We start from the raw sequence: 23786 nt of genomic DNA, 5'->3' as shown, positions 1-23786 counted from the left end.
AACATATGAGACTGGTGATGGGCTATAGCAATAACAATACCAAGTTCCTAATAGCTTTTAGCACTCTTCCTAGTGGTACATAATTAACAACTGAATACACAGAGACACACCTTCATACAGTGTACCTCAACAGATTTTGTTTGTAGTAAGTAAGATTATTCACAGGCTGCTTATTTTTAAACAGCTAGGAAATAGAGAAACCCTGAGTTACAGACAATTCTGACTTGCACACTGATTTAACCAATCCCTACAGACTGGTTACTTTTTATTCCGTTACAAAAGAATCATGCTATTAGGAGATTCATAGTCATGGTTGTGCATTTACATGTCCTGATTATTTTAAAACACTTCCATTTTCTTGTTAGTTTTTAGTAAAACTCTTTCAAAAGAACTGTCCTTCCTCATGATTGCTCTTTCAGAACTCTAGATTCTCTCTAAAATCTTGGGTCAAGGGCCCACAATGAACCTAGAAGTACTGTCAATGCACTGAGAAGGATTAAAACTTTGAGTATGTTATGCAAATTATATATATTTAACATAATAATAACAGTAATTTTTTATCAATTATTTGGAAATTTCACATCATGTACCCTGATCACACCCATTTTCCCAGGTGTTGCCACCCTTGTGCTCACCATCCAAAAAAAAAGAAAAAAATATGCCAAGTACAATTTGTGCTGGCCATATATTCAGTGTCTCTCATTCTCACCTATGATCTGGGATTATTGATACCACTACAATATAAGCTTCCCTTCCCAGAGCAGCTAGCAATAGCATGTTTTGTGAACTTCTGCATGGTTTTCCAAGGTTGCATAGAGCACAGTCATTCATACAAACATCAACATGGCAACAATATGGATCACAGATATCAATACGGTCTCCAGTGGCAGTAAGGGGAATAAAATCTGGAGTGTAAAAATAAATAAATAAATAAGTAAATAAATAGAAAAGAATGAATGAATTTAGAAAGAAAGAGAGAGAGCGAGAGAGAGAGAGAGAGAGAGAGAGAGAGAGAAAGCAGCATGGTATTCACACACACACACAAACACACACACACACAGAGAGAGAGAGAGAGAGAGAGAGAGAGAGAGAGAGAGAGAGAGAGAGAGAGAGAGGAATAAGCAGTAAGTTTCCCCTGAAAGCAAAGTGCACTGCTTGCAAAGAGGCAAACAGTTGAAAAGGGGTCCTCACATGTACTTTGCATCTAGAGAACCATAAGCTATTGATTGCAGGCACAAGATAAGAAAATGAAATCTTCCCTAATGGTGGGGCTCCAGGATTATGTGCTTGAAACGATTCTTTCTCACAAGCTTATCAGGCAACAAAAAAATTGAATGTGTTTTGCACTGAATCAGACAAACACTTTCAGGGGTGTACATTCCATGTAGCACAGAGGAAAAGCCAATAAAAGCAATTACCAGGCAGTTGAGTTGCTCATTAGATGATCAACATAAGCAAATAACGTGGTCTGGGATCAATCACCTGCTTCTCCTGGAAACAGGACGTTTGGTGTATGAAGTAGGAGACTCTGCTTTACCAGCTAGCCAATGAAAGGGAGTATCTGCTTAAGTGATAGGCACACCTATCAATTCAGAGGCTGACAAGATGTCTTTACTAGTAAATCAAAGGGTAGATATAAGAAAGAGAACAGTGGGGCTGGAGAGATGGCTCAGCGGTTAAGAGCACCGACTGCTCTTTCTGAGGTCCTGAGTTCAAATCCCAGCAACCACATGGTGGCTCACAACCATCTGTAATGAAATCTGATTCCCTCTTCTGGTATGTCTGAAAACAGCTACAGTGTACTCATAGATAATAAATAAATAAAATATTTTTAAAAAAGGAAGAAAGAGAACAGTGAGAGAAAGGGAGCATTACTAGAGAACCCTAATGCCCTTCAGGTTGGGAATGCTCAAACAATGATCCTGAGTCAAAACAGTAAGAAAGGAGTCTAGAAACTAATTAATACATAAAAGCATGACAGATTTATTTTGACTGAAAACAAGGGGCCTGAGAAAATGGGGACGAGGTATAGAGAGGTAGTAGAGGACTGACAATGTATGACTAGCAATAATAAGGTTATTTGAACAGTAATAATAAACAGTAACATGCAATCAATAGCTAATAGGCATTTACTTGTCAGTGTGAATGCTTATTAGTCTGTCAAAGGATCCTCATGCAGACATTTGCATAATTCAGTCATCTCTACAGAAAATACATGTAGAACTACTGGAAATTAGACCTGTTGCTGGGCACCAGAGCATTGGCAAGGATGAATATCATTCATTCCCACATTCTCTGTGGTAGAGGTGGGCACAGGAGGGATATAGTGCTCAAAGACAAGGAACCTCACAAATGTATAATGCTGTGAAATTCAGAATAATGTCTTCTTCATTGTGATCCTTGACCTTATAAATACGACCAAGGGAAATTAAAATGAATGGTAAGAACAAAGACTTGGGATTGTTTGAATTTACCATAGGAATTTGAATATTAAGGATAGTAAAATGCAAAATATATACAATATACAAAAAATACAATTGAGGCAGAAGATATCATAGACGTAACTGCACATGGAAGTACTTTCCTTGGTCTGATGGTGTATAAAATGTTGGAAATGGACATTCTCTGGCTGGCTGGCTTTACAGGCTAGAAGACCATATAAATGAAGTCTCCCTAGTGTACTCTATTATAATATTGATATTAGCCACATGAAGTTCATGCTGATATTTTGAATGCTAAACTGTAAGATAAGAAGTTTTTATTGATTAAACCAACACACATGCAGTAATTTGGACTGGGAGAGCTTTTGCACAGAACTCATAGATATGGACAACTTTGTGTTTTAGTACTAAAATTAATTGCTTTTAAATGGGCTTCGCATTATTTTGCATGACACACGTCTGAGTAGACTAGAATGATGAACAATGAGTTCCAGTCTTCCTGGTCTCTAGTGATGCTTATGGCTGCATTTCCATATGGGACCCGGCTAATATTCAGAACAGTAAATACATAGGAAGAAGGCCAGAGGAACTAGTGCTGGGATGGTAGCAGAAAAAGGATATGTCCTAAATAAATAAATAAGTGACAGATATTAAGCAAACTAATGAATCATTTTAAATGTTCATATTCTGAGTACTTAACAATAAGTTAACTGGATGTTAATTCTGAAATTTCTCATCCCTTATCCAAATGCATAACTGAATATCGCAGTTTGCATTAGACATTTAAAAACTAGTAGGGAAGGGAAGCAAGTGGGTGGAGGGCAGAATGGAAAGATGTTTGCTAAAAGAAGAAACAGTTGAACATACCCACAGAATGACTTTTCATGCTCTGCATGCTTGTGCAATAAACACACATTTCCCTTGTTAGTGATTTTCAAGCATCATTCCCATACAGCTTGATTTAAGAGCAACAATTCATTTGTTGGACAGTTTATTCCAAACATCAGCAGATCCCCTTGAGCCACAGTTTTTGTTAAAAAGCCCTAGCATCCTTCTATGTGTGGGCCTCATGCACTTTTCTTCATTATTGATAATATGCATTCATAAATATGCATACTTGCACAGATCTGAAAATGTGGAGTCTGTCTTATAATTTGAAACTCATGCACAGTGCTTCTACTCATTGTCTCTAACCAACACCGGTTTGGTCATCCTTACTTTCCACATGTATGAATAAGAAGCCCTCTTCTCCCACCTGAGCTTGCCTATGTGCTGCTGGGGTTCCTTTAAACTTCTATAGATCTTGCTCCTCACTGTTCTCCAGTCTAAATTTATATTCTGTCATGATAATGTTTACTTGTATAAACTTTAGGAAAGTAGGAAAAGAAAAACATGGATGGAAATAGAATTTTTTCCAACAACTCTGGAAAACTTGCAAGTCATACACCTCTAAATTCATTTGTAAGGAGAGGACAATGTTCTCTTTCCACTCCATTTTATAGACTGATAAAACATCTATCTTGGAATTTAAACAAGATTAATTTCAATTGTTGTATTTTATTTTTTCATTTGAGAACTCAGTTGACTATGTAAATATGTACCTTGATGGCGGTAAATTTCTGGCTGGATGTTCAGTTTAGCCATAACTTTATAACCAACACAAACAGATAAAGAAGAAACTGTTTCTAAGCATGTTACACCTGTCTATATACACCATGAACCTCCAATTTCCTCCCTGAAATCTCCTTTAGCTCATCTTAATGGATTTACTTCTCTGGGAAGAAAGTTGTTTTGCTGTTTGGTTTAGTTGGGATGTTGTTGTTGTTGTTGTTGTTGTTGTTTCTGCTGCTCCTATTGTTGTTTTGCTGGGGTTTGAGTAAACCTGAAGTAGTTGCTTGCTTATTTATTTATTTATTTATTTATGGAAATTTCACACATATGCACACAATGTTTCCAAATCATGTTCATCCTTATTTACCCACTCTTGTCTCCCTTTAACCCTTGCTGATCCACTTTACCCCAAATACTCTCTCCTGATCTCACATCTGTGTGTTTCTTTTCTTCTATTGTGTGCAAATCTTTTATAGATAGCTAGCAATGTATGTTCATGATAACAATGGTTGTTGCTTGTCCAGAAGACATGACTTCATGACTCCCCTCCTTATCCCCTAGCACTTTTATACACCTTACTGCACATGGCAATGTTTCCTTGGTTGATGATCCACAGAGGTCTCTGTTCACTCAGGAACCTCAGCATTTTGATCACTGATGAGTTTCTGGATTACCCATAATGCATAAGAAATCTTTTTGACCCAGGCTGGGAGTCATCCTAGTCTAGGAGTATAAACACACGTATTTAGAAGAGAGTCATATCACATTTTAAATTGTTGCGTGAAACAACTTTACATATGCCATGTGATCTCATGACCTTTTGATGAGCATTCTTGTCTCATGGATACAAATTTCATGTTTAAGCATTAGTGGGTTGATTGAGGAGATGGTTGGCGGTTAAGTGTCCAGACTGAGTCCCTGAGTCCCACACCAAGAAGTCCACAGCCACCTCTTATTTCTGCTCCAGAGGTCCCCATACCCTCTTCTACCCCTGTGACTATTTGCATGCATATATGTTCCAACACACAAGCACAAGTACAAAGGATTAAAATTGTTTGCCACTTTCTGACAGTGAAATTTTTGTGCCACTCACCCCCATTTAAGGCTGTTAGCAGGGAAGTAGCCATGGATAAAATGTAAACAAATGAACAAGGCTTTATTGACATGCAGATTATTTTTAAAAAACATAGAAATCGCTGTTTGCTGATCTCTGCACCAGGTTAATTTCTGTTGTCTGAAAGTATTTCCTCTTGACTTGGTAAGATTAATACAATATTATAATGTTAAGATCCAAATTCACATAGATGAGGGAAATGGAAAGAAGAAAAAAAACTTGCACTTTTTGACAAGGACCCATGGCTTAGAGATTCTAAATAGTTTATTTTCTATACGAATCCCCATTTGTTCCAGTAATACATGTGTAAGGACTTGCAGAGAGATCAGTGATTATATTATAGGGAGTTATTTGTGAGTTGTAATAAGGTAAGTCCCTGTTCACAGCATAACCTCTTATATTTCCTGGGAAATAAATTTTATTCTAGCAGGTAGAGGTCTTTAAGAATCCAAGGTCAACAACATTGTTTTATCAGCAGCCTCCTGAACATATGCATAGTACATTTTCCTAGACCTAGATACACCTTTATTTCCCATGTTTTCCCTTTGCTTCTTTGATATTGTGGTTCTGTACTTTGTTGGACTGAGCATATGCCTTGTGCTTCAAATATACACCACCATCACTTTCCTCTTTACCACATGGCAGATTTTCTATTAAACAGAAAGCACCATATGCATTATAATAATGTTGCAGTTTTCTCATTCATCTTATGCCCACACATAAAATACAGTTTTGTTTTCAACAGCTCTGTGCATCATCAGAGGATAAAGACGATGACAAAACTGCTTAACACAATGTCCCTTCTAAGAGTAGGCTCTTACAACTGTAAATGGAAGACACTGAATCCACACTTATTTTGTGTGTGTGTGTGTGTGTGTGTGTGTGTGTGTGTGTGTGTGTGTGTGTTTAATGTGCTCTGCAAGTTTTTGCCTTAGGTTCCAGCTTCACTGGATATGTACCCAGAAAGAGCTAATGCTGGGAAGATGTGATTATCTGTGTCAAACTTATATGTACAGAATTATATGCTTACTGGTCATTTACCTTGAAAATGAGTGCAACTCTGAAATAAAGAATTGACAAATTTAAAAGATGGTAATACCATGGGTGGAAAATATTGGCAGATTCACGTAGGCATTTGTTTATTTAATTGTCTGTTTGTTTGTTTATTATTTTATATTTTTTATATTTTTCAAAACAGGGTTTCTTTGGGCAGCCCTTGTTTTCCTGGAACTATCTCTGTGTACCAGGCTGATCTTGAACTCAGAGATCCACCTCTCTCTGCCTCCTTAGTTCTGGGATTAAAGATGTGTGCTGCTACATGTGGTTTAAGTATTTATTATTATGATTAAAATAGATATAACTGATGGATTTGATGGCCATGCTACATTTAATAGGCTTCCTTCTATACTTAATAGAGGTATAAATGCAAAAAATACAGTTTTGGTTTCATGATACATGGTAATTATTTCCTTCATCCATATGAGTTTCATTTTCACATAGACATAATCTCTGTCAAAAGAAAGAATTGGGCTAACAAAACAAAAAACTAAAGACTCTGACTATATGAAGGCCAGTAACAGTGACAACCTTTCACATGCGTGAACTTTGTAAGGCTTCCTTCCCATGAAATCATTCAAATACTAATGTGGCTGTTGCTTCATTGATATTGTGTGTAGATGAGACTAATGTGAACGATCAGTTCACTTAAATAATTACGATTGTTTAGATAATCTTAAGTGGCTTTCGTCTACTTAAAGATATCAGAGTAGGCAGAAGTCCTTCTCAGACAAGGATAAACTCCACCTGTGGCAAGACACTGCGGCCCAAGCCTGCGATTCTGTGCCTATCATGAAGCTGAGCTCTCCATACTTTGAACTTGCCAAGCCAGCTCTCCAAGTCCATTTCTCATAGTGCACTTTTACATAGTCATCCCTTGCTATACAGTCTGTCTGACTGCCATAGGCTAGTGTTTCAGATAGCAACAGAAGTAGGCAAGACTGACCCACAAATTGTGGCACAGAAACCTAGGAGGCTTAGAAAATCAATCTCCCTAGAGAAGTTGCAAAGTGAAATGTCCCTGTAGAAAACAGGCAGCATCAGCCTGAAGCTCTCAACCTTAAGGTTTTAGTCTCATCTCATGTTATCCCCAGAAGATCCTGGGTGTCCTCATTGTATTGAAATGGATATGCTTTCTATAATTAAATTGACAGGAGGACTTAACAAGTACCTGGTACATTAGAGGAAAAGGAAAATCTAGGTATTTGAGATATTTCTCTCCCATTCATTAGACAAACATGAAATATCTACTGTGTGCAAAAAGCAGTGTTATAAGTGTACCAAAGGAAAAGGTGAGTCGTTACACAGAGCCATGTTTAAAGGACTCTAGAAATGGAGATGTCCTACCTTCTTAGTGGTGACATAGTGGTTACATGGAACAAAAAGACTCTGTAACCAGTAAAACAAGAAGGCAGAGGTGGCTGTGTAGAATACACAAAGTCCATTTAGAAAAAGAATTTGGTAATAATATTTATATGTCTAGGAAAATGACACAAGATAAATCAACAAATACTACTGAATCAAATTATATAGACATAGAAAAATACTTTCACATGAGTTAGAAGAATGGAATTTAATTTACTGCAATGTTCCTTTACATATTCACAGTCCCTTTCTCCCCACCTCTGACTCCAATCTACTGTACAGGAGGCCTACATTTCAAAGGTTCCTTACACCTCCAACAGCAGCAACCTAGTGGACATTCCCATTGCCTGGCATACCAGAGCATTCACACAGCAGCCCTGAAAGAATGTGAACCTAGGAAAGAGCTGTTTTTTTCTTTACAGCTTTTTAAAGACAAGTTTTCATTATATATCCCAGGCTGGTTTCAGGTTCAGTATGTCGATTTGGCTGGTTTTGAACTTGTGATCCTTCTGTCTAGCTTTACAAGAGCCAGAGTCTAGCTTTATCATATGTGCACCATCAAATTCAATGGGAATCTGTATTTTGAGGTAGTGAAGCAAGGGTAGTTTGGAATGTGCTTGGGTGAATTTTTTTCTTTGGTATATCAACTCCTTTTCTTAAAAAAAAAATTAAAGTTTCCTGGAATTCAGACACAAATCAAAGGCCTTAACATTTACAATGTGCCAAGTAATTTAATTGGGCAGTTGAAGAAGACTCAACCATGATTATTTGACTCACTATAATTGGACAGACCATCGTGGTAGCAAGAGGGCATTGAGCAAAATAGTTCATGGTAGAAAGGAAAGAAGAGAGAGACAGAAAATATAGAATGGCAACACATTCTTCAGGACCCATGCCCAGTAACATACGTCTAGCTAATTCCACTGTCAGTATCCACAAGAGAGTACCCTATCTGGAGACCAAACTCTGAACCCTTAAACTTTTGAAGAGACACCATGTCAAACCCCTAAAATTCAGAGATCAGAAATTAACAAAAAGGAATATAAACTGTACCGTAAGACTAATTCCTTCTTGAGAAGGAAAGAATGATTTTAAAAAGCAGGAAAATGCAGTACTGTAGAATTGTTAATACAGAGCCATGCTGGTTTTAATCTTTTTTTTTTTTTTTTTTTTTTTTTTTTTTTTATTAACTTGAGTATTTCTTATATACATTTCGAGTGTTATTCCCTTTCCCGGTTGTTTCCGGGCAAACATCCCCCTCCCCCCTCCCCTTCCTTATGGGTGTTCCCCTCCCAACCCTCCCACCATTGCCGCCCTCCCCCCATAGACTAGTTCACTGGGGGTTCAGTCTTAGCAGGACCCAGGGCTTCCCCTTCCACTGGTGCTCTTACTAGGATATTCATTGCTACCTATGGGGTCAGAGTCCAGGGTCAGTCCATGTATAGTCTTTAGGTAGTGGCTTAGTCCCTGGAAGCTCTGGTTGCTTGGCATTGTTGTACTTTTGGGGTCTCGAGCCCCTTCAAGCTCTTCCAGTTCTTTCTCTGATTCCTTCAATAGGGGACCTATTCTCAGGTCAGTGGTTTGCTGCTGGCATTCGCCTCTGTATTTGCTGTATTCTGGCTGTGTCTCTCAGGAGCGATCTACATCCGGCTCCTGTCGGTCTGCACTTCTTTGCTTCATCCATCTAGTCCAATTGGGTGGCTGTATATGTATGGGCCTAATGTGGGACAGGCTCTGAATGGGTGTTCCTTCAGTCTCTGTTTTAATCTTTGCCTCTCCCTTCCCTGCCAAGGGTATTCTTTTTCCTCATTTAAAGAAGGAGTGAAGCATTCACATTTTGATCATCCGTCTTGAGTTTCGTTTGTTCTAGGGATCTAGGGTAATTCAAGCATTTGGGCTAATAGCCACTTATCAATGAGTGCATACCATGTATGTCTTTCTGTGATTGGGTTAGTTCACTCAGGATGATATTTTCCAGTTCCAACCATTTGCCTACGAATTTCATAAACTCGTTGTTTTTGATAGCTGAGTAGTATTCCATTGTGTAGATGTACCACATTTTCTGTATCCATTCCTCTGTTGAAGGGCATCTGGGTTCTTTCCATTTTCTGGCTATTATAAATAAGGCTGCGATGAACATAGTGGAGCACGTGTCTCTTTTATATGTTGAGGCATCTTTTGGGTATATGCCCAAGAGAGGTATAGCTGGATCCTCAGGCAGTTCAATGTCCAATTTTCTGAGGAACCTCCACACTGATTTTCAGAATGGTTTTACCAGTCTGCAATCCCACCAACAATGGAGGAGTGTTCCTCTTTCTCCACATCCTCGCCAGCATCTGCTGTCACCTGAGTTTTTGATCTTAGCCATTCTCACTGGTGTGAGGTGAAATCTCAGGGTTGTTTTGATTTGCATTTCCCTTATGACTAAAGATGTTGAACATTTCTTTAGGTGTTTCTCAGCCATTCGGCATTCCTCAGCTGTGAATTCTTTGTTTAGCTCTGAACCCCATTTTTTAATAGGGTTATTTGTTTCCCTGCGGTCTAACTTCTTGAGTTCTTTGTATATTTTGGATATAAGGCCTCTATCTGTTGTAGGGTTGGTAAAGATCTTTTCCCAATCTGTTGGTTGCCGTTTTGTCCTAACCACAGTGTCCTTTGCCTTACAGAAGCTTTGCAGTTTTATGAGATACCATTTGTCAATTCTTGATCTTAGAGCATAAGCCATTGGTGTTTTGTTCAGGAAATTTTTTCCAGTGCCCATGTGTTCCAGATGCTTCCCTAGTTTTTCTTCTATTAGTTTGAGTGTGTCTGGTTTGATGTGGAGGTCCTTGATCCACTTCGACTTAAGCTTTGTACAGGGTGATAAGCATGGATCGATCTGCATTCTTCTACATGTTGCCCTCCAGTTGAACCAGCACCATTTGCTGAAAATGCTATCTTTTTTCCATTGGATGGTTTTGGCTCCTTTCTCAAAAATCAAGTGACCATAGGTGTGTGGGTGCATTTCTGGGTCTTCAATTCTATTCCATTGGTCTATCTGTCTGTCTCTGTACCAATACCATGCAGTTTTTATCACTATTGCTCTGTAATACTGCTTGAGTTCAGGGATAATGATTCCCCCTGAAGTCCTTTTATTGTTGAGGATAGCTTTAGCTATCCTGGGTTTTTTGTTATTCCAGATGAATTTGCAAATTGTTCTGTCTAACTCTTTGAAGAATTGGATTGGTATTTTGATGGGGATTGCATTGAATCTGTAGATTGCTTTTGGTAAAATGGCCATTTTTACTATATTAATCCTGCCAATCCATGAGCATGGGAGATCTTTCCATCTTCTGAGGTCTTCTTCAATTTCTTTCTTCAGTGTCTTGAAGTTCTTATTGTACAGATCTTTTACTTGCTTGGTTAAAGTCACACCGAGGTACTTTATATTATTTGGGTCTATTATGAAGGGTGTCGTTTCCCTAATTTCTATCTCGGCTTGTTTCTCTTTTGTATAGAGGAAGGCAACTGATTTATTTGAGTTAATTTTATACCCAGCCACTTTGCTGAAATTGTTTATCAGCTTTAGTAGTTCTCTGGTGGAACTTTTGGGATCACTTAAATATACTATCATATCATCTGCAAATAGTGATATTTTGACCTCTTCTTTTCCGATCTGTATCCCTTTGATCTCCTTTTGTTGTCTGATTGCTCTGGCTAGAACTTCAAGAACTATATTGAATAAGTAGGGAGAGAGTGGGCAGCCTTGTCTTGTCCCTGATTTTAGTGGGATTGCTTCAAGTTTCTCTCCATTTAGTTTAATGTTTGCAACTGGTTTGCTGTATATGGCTTTTACTATGTTTAGGTATGGGCCTTGAATTCCTATTCTTTCCAGGACTTTTATCATGAAGGGGTGTTGAATTTTGTCAAATGCTTTCTCAGCATCTAATGAAATGATCATGTGGTTCTGTTCTTTCAGTTTGTTTATATAATGGATCACGTTGATGGTTTTCCGTATATTAAACCATCCCTGCATGCCTGGGATGAAGCCTACTTGATCATGGTGGATGATTGTTTTGATGTGCTCTTGAATTCGGTTTGCCAGAATTTTATTGAGTATTTTTGCGTCGATATTCATAAGGGAAATTGGTCTGAAGTTCTCTTTCTTTGTTGTGTCTTTGTGTGGTTTAGGTATAAGAGTAATTGTAGATTCGTAGAAGGAATTCGGTAGGGCTCCATCTTTTTCAATTTTGTGGAATAGTTTGGATAATATTGGTATGAGGTCTTCTATGAAGGTTTGATAGAATTCTGCACTAAACCTGTCTGGACCTGGGCTCTTTTTGGTTGGGAGACCTTTAATGACTGCTTCTATTTCCTTAGGAGTTATGGGGTTGTTTAACTGGTTTATCTGTTCCTGATTTAACTTTGATACCTGGTATCTGTCTAGGAAATTGTCCATTTCCTGAAGATTTTCAAATTTTGTTGAATATAGGTTTTTATAGTAAGATCTGATGATTTTTTGAATTTCCTCTGAATCTGTAGTTATGTCTCCGTTTTCATTTCTGATTTTGTTAATTTGGACACACTCTCTGTGTCCTCTCGTTAGTCTGGCTAAGGGTTTATCTATCTTGTTGATTTTCTCAAAGACCAACTTTTGGTCCTGTTGATTCTTTCTATGGTCCTTTTTGTTTCTACTTGGTTGATTTCAGCTCTGAGTTTGATTATTTCCTGCCTTCTACTCCTCCTGGGTGTATTTGCTTCTTTTTGTTCTAGAGCTTTTAGGTGTGCTGTCAAGCTGCTGACATATGCTCTTTCCTGTTTCTTTCTGCAGGCACTCAGCGCTATGAGTTTTCCTCTTAGCACAGCTTTCATTGTGTCCCATAAGTTTGAGTATGTTGTATCTTCATTTTCATTAAATTCTAAAAAGTTTTTAATTTCTTTCTTTATTTCTTCCTTGACCAGGTTATCATTGAGTAGAGCATTGTTCAATTTCCACGTATATGTGGGCATTCTTCCCTTATTGTTATTGAAGACCAGTTTTAGGCCGTGGTGGTCCGATAGCACGCATGGGATTATTTCTATCTTTCTGTACCTGTTGAGGCCCGTTTTTTGACCAATTATATGGTCAATTTTGGAGAAAGTACCATGAGGAGCTGAGAAGAAGGTATATCCTTTTGCTTTAGGATAGAATGTTCTATAAATATCCGTTAAGTCCATTTGGCTCATGACTTCTCTTAGTCTGTCGACATCACTGTTTAATTTCTGTTTCCATGATCTGTCCATTGATGAGAGTGGGGTGTTGAAATCTCCCACTATTATTGTGTGAGGTGCAATGTGTGTTTTGAGCTTTAGTAAGGTTTCTTTTACGTATGTAGGTGCCCTTGTATTTGGGGCATAGATATTTAGGATTGAGATTTCATCTTGGTGGATTTTTCCTTTGATGAATATGAAGTGTCCTTCCTTATCTTTTTTGATGACTTTTAGTTGGAAATTGATTTTATTTGATATTAGAATGGCTACTCCAGCTTGCTTCTTCTGACCATTTGCTTGGAAAGTTGTTTTCCAGCCTTTCACTCTGAGGTAGTGTCTGTCTTTGTCTCTGAGGTGTGTTTCCTGTAGGCAGCAGAATGCAGGGTCCTCGTTGCGTATCCAGTTTGTTAATCTATGTCTTTTTATTGGGGAGTTGAGGCCATTGATATTGAGAGATATTAAGGAATAGTGATTATTGTTTCCCTTTATATTCATATTTGGATGTGAGGTTATGTTTGTGTGCTTTCATTCTCGTTGTTTTGTTGCCAAGACGATTAGTTTCTTGCTTCTTCTAGGGTATAGCTTGCCTCCTTATGTTGGGCTTTACCATTTATTATCCTTTGTAGTGCTGGATTTGTAGAAAGATATTGTGTAAATTTGGTTTTGTCATGGAATATCTTGGTTTCTCCATCAATGTTAATTGAGAGTTTTGCTGGATACAGTAACCTGGGCTGGCATTTGTGTTCTCTTAGGGTCTGTATGACATCAGTCCAGGATCTTCTGGCCTTCATAGTTTCTGGCGAGAAGTCTGGTGTGATTCTGATAGGTCTCCCTTTATATGTTACTTGACCTTTTTCCCTTCCTGCTTTTAATATTCTTTCTTTATTTTGTGCGTTTGGTGTTTTGACAATTATGTGACGGGAGGTGTTTCTTTTCTGGTCCAATCTATTTGGAGTTCTGTAGGCTTCTTGTATGCCTATGGGTATCTCTTTTTTTAGGTTAGGGAAGTTTTCTTCTATGATTTTGTTGAAGATATTTACTGGTCCTTTGAGCTGGGAGTCTTCACTCTCTTCTATACCTATTATCCTTAGGTTTGATCTTCTCATTGAGTCCTGGATTTCCTGTATGTTTTGGACCAGTAGCTTTTTCCGCTTTACATTATCTTTGACAGTTGAGTCAATGATTTCTATGGAATCTTCTGCTCCTGAGATTCTCTCTTCCATCTCTTGTATTCTGTTGGTGAAGCTTGTATCTACAGCTCCTTGTCTCTTCTTTTGGTTTTCTATATCCAGGGTTGTTTCCATGTGTTCTTTCTTGATTGCTTCTATTTCCATTTTTAATTCCTTCATCTGTTTGATTGTGTTTTCCTGGAATTCTTTCAGGGATTTTTGCCATTCCTCTCTGTAGGCCTCTACTTGTTTATTAATGATTTCCTGTGTTTCCCTAAGTGTGTTCATGTCTTTCTTGAAGTCCTCCAGCATCATGATCAAATATGATTTTGAAACTAGATCTTGCTTTTCTGGTGTGTTTGGATATTCCATGTTTGTTTTGGCGGGAGAATTGGGCTCCGATGAGGCATGCAGTCTTGGTTTCTGTTGCTTGGGTTCCTGCGCTTGCCTCTCGCCATCAGATTATCTCTAGTGTTACTTTGTTCTGCTATTTCTGACAGTGGCTAGACTGACCTATAAGCCTGTGTGTCAGGAGTGCTGTAGACCTGTTTTCCTCTCTTTCAGTCAGTTATGGGGACAGTGTGTTCTGCTTTCCGGCGTGTAGTTTTTCCTCTCTACAGGTCTTCAGCTGTTCCTGTGGGCCTGTGTCTTGAGTTCACCAGGCAGCTTTCTTGCAGCAGAAAATTTGGTCTTACCTGTGGTCCCGAGGCTCAGGTTCGCTCGTGGGGTGCTGCCCAGGGGCTCTCTGCAGCGGCAGCAACCAGGAAGACCTGTGCCGCCCCTTCCGGGAGCTTCAGTGCACCAGGGTTCCAGATGGTCTTTGGCTTTTTCCTCTGGCGTCTGAGATGTGTGTGCAGGGAGCAGTCTCTTCTGGTTTCCCAGGCTTGTCTGCCTCTCTGAAGGTTTAGCTCTCCCTCCCACGGGATTTGGGTGCAGAGAACTGTTTATCCGGTCTGTTTCTTTCAGGTTCCGGCGGTGTCTCAGGCCTGGTTTTAATCTTCATGTTCTATTTTCTTAAAAGCAAAGAAAGAAGAAATGGAGGTTGGGAGGAACAGGGGACAAAGGGGAAAAAGAAGGGGAAAGTTTGCTTTCACCTTTTCCCTACATATTTGTGTTTAGCAGACACCCTTGAAAGGTGGTTTTGTGTACTCAATCACATTTTGCACTAGGAAGATGATTAAACTATTGTTGGGGTTGAGAATAACCATGACCATCTACTTCTGTGTGCGACACAGGAGCCCTTTGTTTTCTTTCCAGAAAAGTTTTCATTTAACATTTATAGATGCAGTCAGACAAGCCAAGAATAAAGTATAATAAATGGCAGCTTCCTCTACCCTCCTGGGTGACCACAAAGAGGACGGTGTCCATTAACGGCTCTACAGATGTTTCAAGCTAAGGCTCGGCAGACCCGCTGTGAGGCCGAGTGGACTTAAGGATTTGGAATCTTTTATCTTTTCATAGTGCCTGATGTGTACACGTAAGCTATGTGCGGATGCGTCAAAATGTGTCTTCTCCCAGAATTGAGACTGGTGATAGATGCAGAGTTGAGAAACTTAAAAACTAATATTCATGTTAGTTTTTTATTTATTCTTAGAAAATATTGTAACAAATGATTTAGACTGTTCTGTGTCTCCAGTAAGAAATAAGAAATAAAAGGCCATTAGCTCCCCCCTGCTTTCTTTCTTTCTAAAATATATACCTAAACTTTTGGGGCAGTAGAAAATTTTTATATACTTATGAAATAATCTTTTTCCATGAGAAATAATAATATTCTACATGAGTAGTGGACTATGTCTAAAAATACTAACAAAACATGCTGTTTGAAAACCTTATTGTATAATAATACAATGAATACTTTTGAATATATAATCACTAGATAAAATGTAATGTGCAATTATCTGATAGTGTAAAATATGTGCACAAGCAAGATAATAAACAGAAGTGCACCTTTAAAAGTTTCCTTGTGTCTTTTTCTGCCTTTGAAAAATGATTTGTGAGAGGAACCATTCACATAAAGCCCACTTGTTTAATTTAAACACAACAGCGTGGCACTGTATTGCTAACTATAGGCAGTGTGCAATAAAGCAAAACACGTTTTTCATTCTGTGTACTTGCAACTTTATATTCCTTTTTACTTTTTTGTTATTTTTTCTTTTATGTTGATATTTTCTATATCTACATTTTAAAAGTTATTCCCCCTTATTGGTTTCCTCTCTGGAATACCCTATCCCATCACATCACCACCTGCCTCCATGAGGGTGCTCCTCCACAGACCCATTCACTCCTTTCCACCTCCCTGCACAGACATTTCCCTATAGTGGAACATAGTACCTGTAGAGGACCAAGGACCTCACCTCCCATTGATGCCCAATAACGCTGTCCTCTGCTACATATATGCCTGGTGCTATGGGTCTCTCCATGTATACTCCTTGATTGGTGGGCTAGTCCCTGGGAGCACTGGGGTATCTTGTTGGTTGATATTGTTCTTCCTATGGAGTTGCATACCCCCTTAGCTACTTCACTCCTTTTTCTAACTCCTCCATTGTGGACCCTATTCTCAGTTCAATGGTTGTCTGTGAGCATCTGCCTCTGTATTTCTCAGGCTCTGTCAGAGCGTCTCAGGAAAGAGCTATGTTAGGCTCCTGTCAGCATGCATCTCTTGGCATGCATCCTCTATAATGTCTGGGTTTCGTGACTGCATGTGGGATGGATCTCCATATGTGGTAGTCTCTGGATGACCTTTCCTTCAGTCTCTGATCCACACTTTGTCTCTGTATTTCCTACTGTGAGTATTTTGTTCCCCCTTATAAGAAGTATTGAAGCATCCAAACATTGATCTTTCTTTCTCTTGAGTTTCATCTGGTCAGTGAATTGTATCTTGGGTATTCTGAGGTTTTGGCTAATATCCACTTATCAGTGAGTGCATATCATGTGTGTTCTTTTGTGATTAGGTTATCTTACTCAGGATGATATTTTCCAGTTCCATCCATTTGTCTAAGAATTTCATAAAGATTTTTTTCTTTTTTTTATTAACTTGAGTATTTCTTATATACATTTCGAGTGTTATTCCCTTTCCCGGTTTCCGGGCAAGCATCCCCCTAATCCCTCCCCCTCCTCTTCTTTATGGGTGTTCCCCTCCCCATCCTCCCCCCATTGCCGCCCTCCCCCCAACAATCTAGTTCACTGGGGGTTCAGTCTTAGCAGGACCAAGGGCTTCCCCTTCCACTGGTGATCTTACTAGAATATTCATTGCTACCTATGAGGTCAGAGTCCAGGGTCAGTCCATGTATAGTCCTTAGGTAGTGGCTTAGTCCCTGGAAGCTCTGGTTGCTTGGCATTGTTGTACATATGGGGTCTCGAGCCCCTTCAAGCTCTTCCAGTTCTTTCTCTGATTCCTTCAACGGGGGTCCTATTCTCAGTTCAGTTGTTTGCTGCTGGCATTCGCCTCTGTATTTGCTGTATTCTGGCTGTGTCTCTCAGGAGCGATCTACATCCATCTCCTGTCGGCCTGCACTTCTTTGCTTCATCTATCTTGTCTTATTGGATGGCTGTATATGTGTGGGCCACATGTGGGGCAGGCTCTGAATGGGTGTTCCTTCTGTGTCTGTTTTAATCTTTGCCTCTCTATTCCCTGCCACGGGTATTCTTATTCCCCTTTTAAAGAAGGAGTGAAGCATTCACATTTTGATCATCCGTCTTGAGTTCATGTGTTCTAGGCATCTAGGGTAATGCAAGCTTTCCATCTTCTGAGATCTTCTTCAATTTCTTTCTTCAGAAACTTGAAGTTCTTGTCATACAAGTCTTTTACTTGCTTGGTTAGAGACACACCAAGGTTATTTTCATTGTTTCTGACTATTGTGAAAAGTGTAGTTTCCTTAATTTCCTTCTCAGCCTGTTTATCCAATTAGTAGAAGAAGGCTACTGATCTGAGTTAATTTTATATCCAGCCACTTTGCTGAAGTTGTTTAAGTAGTTCCGTGGTGGAACTTTTAGGATCACTTAAGTATACTATAATATCACCTGAAAATAGTGATATTTTGACTTCTCCTTTCCAATTTGTATCTCTTTGACCTCTTTTTATTGTCTAATTGCTCTGACTAGGACTTCGAGTACTTTATTGAATAGGTAGGGAGAGAGTGGGCAGTCTTGTCTAATCCCTGATTTTAGCGGGATTGCTTCCAGTTTCTCTCCATTTAGTTTGATGTTGGCTATTGGTTTGCTGTATACTGCTTTTACTATATTTAGGTATGGGCCTTGAATTACTGATCTTTCTAAGACTTTTAACATGAAGGTGTGTTGAATTTTGTCAAATGCTTTCTCAGCATTTAATGAGATGATCATATGCTGTTTTTTTTCTTTGATTTTGTTTACATAGTGGACTGTTTAATGAATTTCCATATATTGAACCATACCTGCATTCCTGAGATGAAGCCTACTTGATTGATCATGATGGATGATTCTTTTGATGTGTTCTTGGATTTGGTTTGCAATATTATTATTGAGTATTTTTGCAACAATATTCATAAGGGAAATTGGTCTGCTGTCCGGTTTTTTGGTTGGCCTTTTGTTGGTTTAGGTATTAGCATAATTGTGGCTTCATGGAATGAATTGTTTAATGATCCTCCTGTTTCTATTTTGTGGAATATTTTGAAGAGTATTGGTGTAAGATCTTCTTTGAAGGTCTGATAGAATTCTACATTAAACTCATTTGGTCCTGGGCTCTTTTTGGTTGGGAGACTTCTAATAACTGATTCTGTTTCTTTAGGGTTTATGGGTCTGTTTAGATGGTTTTTCTAATCCTGATTTAATTTTTTTATCTGTCTAGAATATTGTCCATTTTGCAGTTTTGTTGAGAATAAGGTTTTTGTTGTAAGATCTGGTGATTTTTAGAATTTTCTCAGTTTCTGTTGTTATATCTCCCTTTTCATTTCTGATTTTATTAGCTTGGATACTGTCTCTGTGCCCTTTGGTTAGTCTGGCTTGTCGTTTTTCTATCTAATTGATTTTTTTTTCAGAGAACCAGCTCCTGGTTTTGTTGATTCTTTGCACATTTCTCTTTTGTTCTACTTGGTTGTTTTCAGCACTGAGTTTGTTTATTTCCTGCCTTCTAGTCCTCTTGGGTGTATTTGCTTCTTTTTGTTCTAGAGCATTCAGGCCTGCTGTCAAGTTGCTGATGTGTGCTCTCTCATTTTATTTTTTTGAGACACTCAGAGCTATGAGATTTCTTCTTAGCACTGATTTCATTGTGTCCCCTAAGTTGTGGTATGTTGTGCCTTCATTTTCATTAAATTCTAAAAAGTCTTTAATTTTTCTTAATTTCTTCTTTGTTCAAGTTATTATTGAATAGAGCATTGTTCATCTTCCATGTGTATGGAACTTTTCTGTTGATTTTTGTTGTTTTCTTTTTGAATATCAGCCATAGTCCATGGTTATCTAATAGGACGCATAGGATTATTTCAATCTTCTTATGTCTGTTGAAACCTGTTTTTGGACTGTTTTATCATCAGTTTTGGAAAAGGTACAACAAGGTGCTTAAAAATGTACATTCTTTTGTTATATGATGAAATATTTTATAGATATCTGTCAAATCCATTTGGTTCAAAACTTCTGTTAGTTTCACTGTGTCTCTGTTCAGTTTCTATTTCCGTGATCTCTGCTCCCAAACCCCGTGGGAGAGAGACCTCACCGCCTGGTCAGGTGGGCACTCCTGAGGCTGCAGAGCAGAAGAGACCACCAACACTGCCCACACCTGCCCACATCCCTGGCCTAAGAGGAAACTGTATAAGGCCTCTGGGTTCCCGTAGAGGAGGGCCCAAGAGCAGCAGGACCGCTGCGTCTGAGACACCGCCAGAACCTGAAGGGATCTACCAGATAAATAGTTCTCTGCACCCAAATCCCGTGGGAGGGAAAGCTAAACCTACAGAGAGGCAGACACGCCTGGGAAACCAGAAGAGACTGCACTCTGCACACATCTCTGACGCCAGAGGAAAACACCAAATGCCATCTGGAACCCTGGTGCAGGGAAGCCCCCGGAAAGGGCGGCACAGATCTTCCTGGTTGCTGCCACCACGGAGAGCTCGTAAGCAACACCCCACGAGCAAACTTGAGCCTCGGGACCACAGGTAAGACCAACTTTTCTGCTGCAAGTGACCTGCCTGGTGAACTCAAGACACAGGCCCACAGGAAAGGCTGAAGACCTGTAGAGAGGAAAAACTACACGCCCGAAAGCAGAACACTCTGTCCCCATAACTGGCTGAAAGAAAATAGGAAAACAGGTCTAAAGCACTCCTGACACACAGGCTTATAGGACAGTCTAGCCACTGTCAGAAATAGCAGAACAAAGTAACACTAGAGATAATCTGATGGCGAGAGGCAAGCGCAGGAACCCAAGCAACAGAAACCAAGACTACATGGCATCATCGGAGCCCAATTCTCCCACCAAACCAAACACTGAATATCCAAACACACCAGAAAAGCAAGATTTAGTTTCAAAATCATATTTGATCATGATGCTGGAGGACTTCAAGAAAGACGTGAAGAACTCCCTTAGAGAAACACAGGAAAACATTTTTTTTTATTTTTTATTTTTTTTTTTAGCAACATTCTTTTTTTTTTTATGTATCAGTTTTTTTTTATTTTTTATTTTTTTTTATTAACTTGAGTATTTCTTATATACATTTCGAGTGTTATTCCCTTTCCCGGTTTCCGGGCAAACATCCCCCTCCCCCCTCCCCTTCCTTATGGGTGTTCCCCTCCCAACCCTCCCCCCATTGCCGCCCTCCCCCCATAGACTAGTTCACTGTGGGTTCAGTCTTAGCAGGACCCAGGGCTTCCCCTTCCACTGGTGCTCTTACTAGGATATTCATTGCTACCTATGGGGTCAGAGTCCAGGGTCAGTCCATGTATAGTCTTTAGGTAGTGGCTTAGTCCCTGGAAGCTCTGGTTGCTTGGCATTGTTGTACTTTTGGGGTCTCGAGCCCCTTCAAGCTCTTCCAGTTCTTTCTCTGATTCCTTCAATAGGGGACCTATTCTCAGTTCAGTGGTTTGCTGCTGGCATTCGCCTCTATATTTGCTGTATTCTGGCTGTGTCTCTCAGGAGCGATCTACATCCGGCTCCTGTCGGTCTGCACTTCTTTGCTTCATCCATCTTGTCTAATTGGGTGGCTGTATATGTATGGGCCACATGTGGGGCAGGCTCTGAATGGGTGTTCCTTCAGTCTCTGTTTTAATCTTTGCCTCTCCCTTCCCTGCCAAGGGTATTCTTTTTCCTCATTTAAAGAAGGAGTGAAGTATTCACATTTTGATCATCCGTCTTGAGTTTCGTTTGTTCTAGGGATCTAGGGTAATTCAAGCATTTGGGCTAATAGCCACTTATCAATGAGTGCATACCATGTATGTCTTTCTGTGATTGGGTTAGCTCACTCAGGATGATATTTTCCAGTTCCAACCATTTGCCTACGAATTTCATAAACTCGTTGTTTTTGATAGCTGAGTAATATTCCATTGTGTAGATGTACCACATTTTCTGTATCCATTCCTCTGTTGAAGGGCATCTGGGTTCTTTCCAGCTTCTGGCTATTATAAATAAGGCTGCGATGAACATAGTGGAGCACGTGTCTCTTTTATATGTTGAGGCATCTTTAGGGTATATGCCCAAGAGAGGTATAGCTGGATCATCAGGCAGTTCAATGTCCAATTTTCTGAGGAACCTCCAGACTGATTTCCAGAATGGTTTTACCAGTCTGCAATCCCACCAACAATGGAGGAGTGTTCCTCTTTCTCCACATCCTCGCCAGCATCTGCTGTCACCTGAGTTTTTGATCTTAGCCAATCGCACTGGTGTGAGGTGAAATCTCAGGGTTGTTTTGATTTGCATTTCCCTTATGACTAAAGATGTTGAACATTTCTTTAGGTGTTTCTCAGCCATTCGGCATTCCTCAGCTGTGAATTCTTTGTTTAGCTCTGAACCCCATTTTTTAATAGGGTTATTTGTTTCCCTGCGGTCTAACTTCTTGAGTTCTTTTTATATTTTGGAAATAAGGCCTCTATCTGTTGTAGGATTGGTAAAGATCTTTTCCCAATCTGTTGGTTGCCGTTTTGTCCTAACCACAGTGTCCTTTGCCTTACAGAAGCTTTGCAGTTTTATGAGATCCCATTTGTCGATTCTTGATCTTAGAGCATAAGCCATTGGTGTTTTGTTCAGGAAATTTTTTCCAGTGCCCATGTGTTCCAGATGCTTCCCTAGTTTTTCTTCTATTAGTTTGAGTGTGTCTGGTTTGATGTGGAGGTCCTTGATCCACTTCGACTTAAGCTTTGTACAGGGTGATAAGGATGGATCGATCTGCATTCTTCTACATGTTGCCCTCCAGTTGAACCAGCACCATTTGCTGAAAATACTATCTTTTTTCCATTGGATGGTTTTGGCTCCTTTGTCAAAAATCAAGTGACCATAGGTGTGTGGGTTCATTTCTGGGTCTTCAATTCTATTCCATTGGTCTATCTGTCTGTCTCTGTACCAATACCATGCAGTTTTTATCACTATTGCTCTGTAATACTGCTTGAGTTCAGGGATAGTGATTCCCCCTGAAGTCCTTTTATTGTTGAGGATAGCTTTAGCTATCCTGGGTTTTTTGTTATTTCAGATGAATTTGCAAATTGTTCTGTCTAACTCTTTGAAGAATTGGATTGGTATTTTGATGGGGATTGCATTGAATCTGTAGATTGCTTTTGGTAAAATGGCCATTTTTACCATATTAATCCTGCCAATCCATGAGCATGGGAGATCTTTCCATCTTCTGAGGTCTTCTTCAATTTCTTTCCTCAGTGTCTTGAAGTTCTTATTGTACAGATCTTTTACTTGCTTGGTTAAAGTCACACCGAGGTACTTTATATTATTTGGGTCTATTATGAAGGGTGTCGTTTCCCTAATTTCTTTCTCGGCTTGTTTCTCTTTTGTATAGAGGAAGGCAACTGATTTATTTGAGTTAATTTTATACCCAGCCACTTTGCTGAAGTTGTTTATCAGCTTTAGTAGTTCTCTGGTGGAACTTTTGGGATCACTTAAATATACTATCATGTCATCTGCAAATAGTGATATTTTGACCTCTTCTTTTCCGATCTGTATCCCTTTGATCTCCTTTTGTTATCTGATTGCTCTGACTAGAACTTCAAGAACTATATTGAATAAGTAGGGAGAGAGTGGGCAGCCTTGTCTAGTCCCTGATTTTAGTGGGATTGCTTCAAGTTTCTCTCCATTTAGTTTAATGTTAGCAACTGGTTTGCTGTATATGGCTTTTACTATGTTTAGGTATGGGCCTTGAATTCCTATTCTTTCCAGGACTTTTATCATGAAGGGGTGTTGAATTTTGTCAAATGCTTTCTCAGCATCTAATGAAATGATCATGTGGTTCTGTTCTTTCAGTTTGTTTATATAATGGATCACGTTGATGGTTTTCCGTATATTAAACCATCCCTGCATGCCTGGGATGAAGCCTACTTGATCATGGTGGATGATTGTTTTGATGTGCTCTTGAATTCGGTTTGCCAGAATTTTATTGAGTATTTTTGCGTCGATATTCATAAGGGAAATTGGTCTGAAGTTCTCTTTCTTTGTTGTGTCTTTGTGTGGTTTAGGTATAAGAGTAATTGTGGCTTCATAGAAGGAATTCGGTAGGGCTCCATCTGTTTCAATTTTGTGGAATAGTTTGGATAATATTGGTATGAGGTCTTCTATGAAGGTTTGATAGAATTCTGCACTAAACCCGTCTGGACCTGGGCTCTTTTTGGTTGGGAGACCTTTAA

Source organism: Rattus norvegicus, chromosome 3 (assembly GCF_021556685.1).
Source record: "Rattus norvegicus strain SHRSP/BbbUtx chromosome 3, alternate assembly SHRSP_T2T, whole genome shotgun sequence".
NCBI lineage: Eukaryota > Metazoa > Chordata > Mammalia > Rodentia > Muridae > Rattus > Rattus norvegicus.
This window is presented reverse-complemented; position numbering follows the sequence as displayed.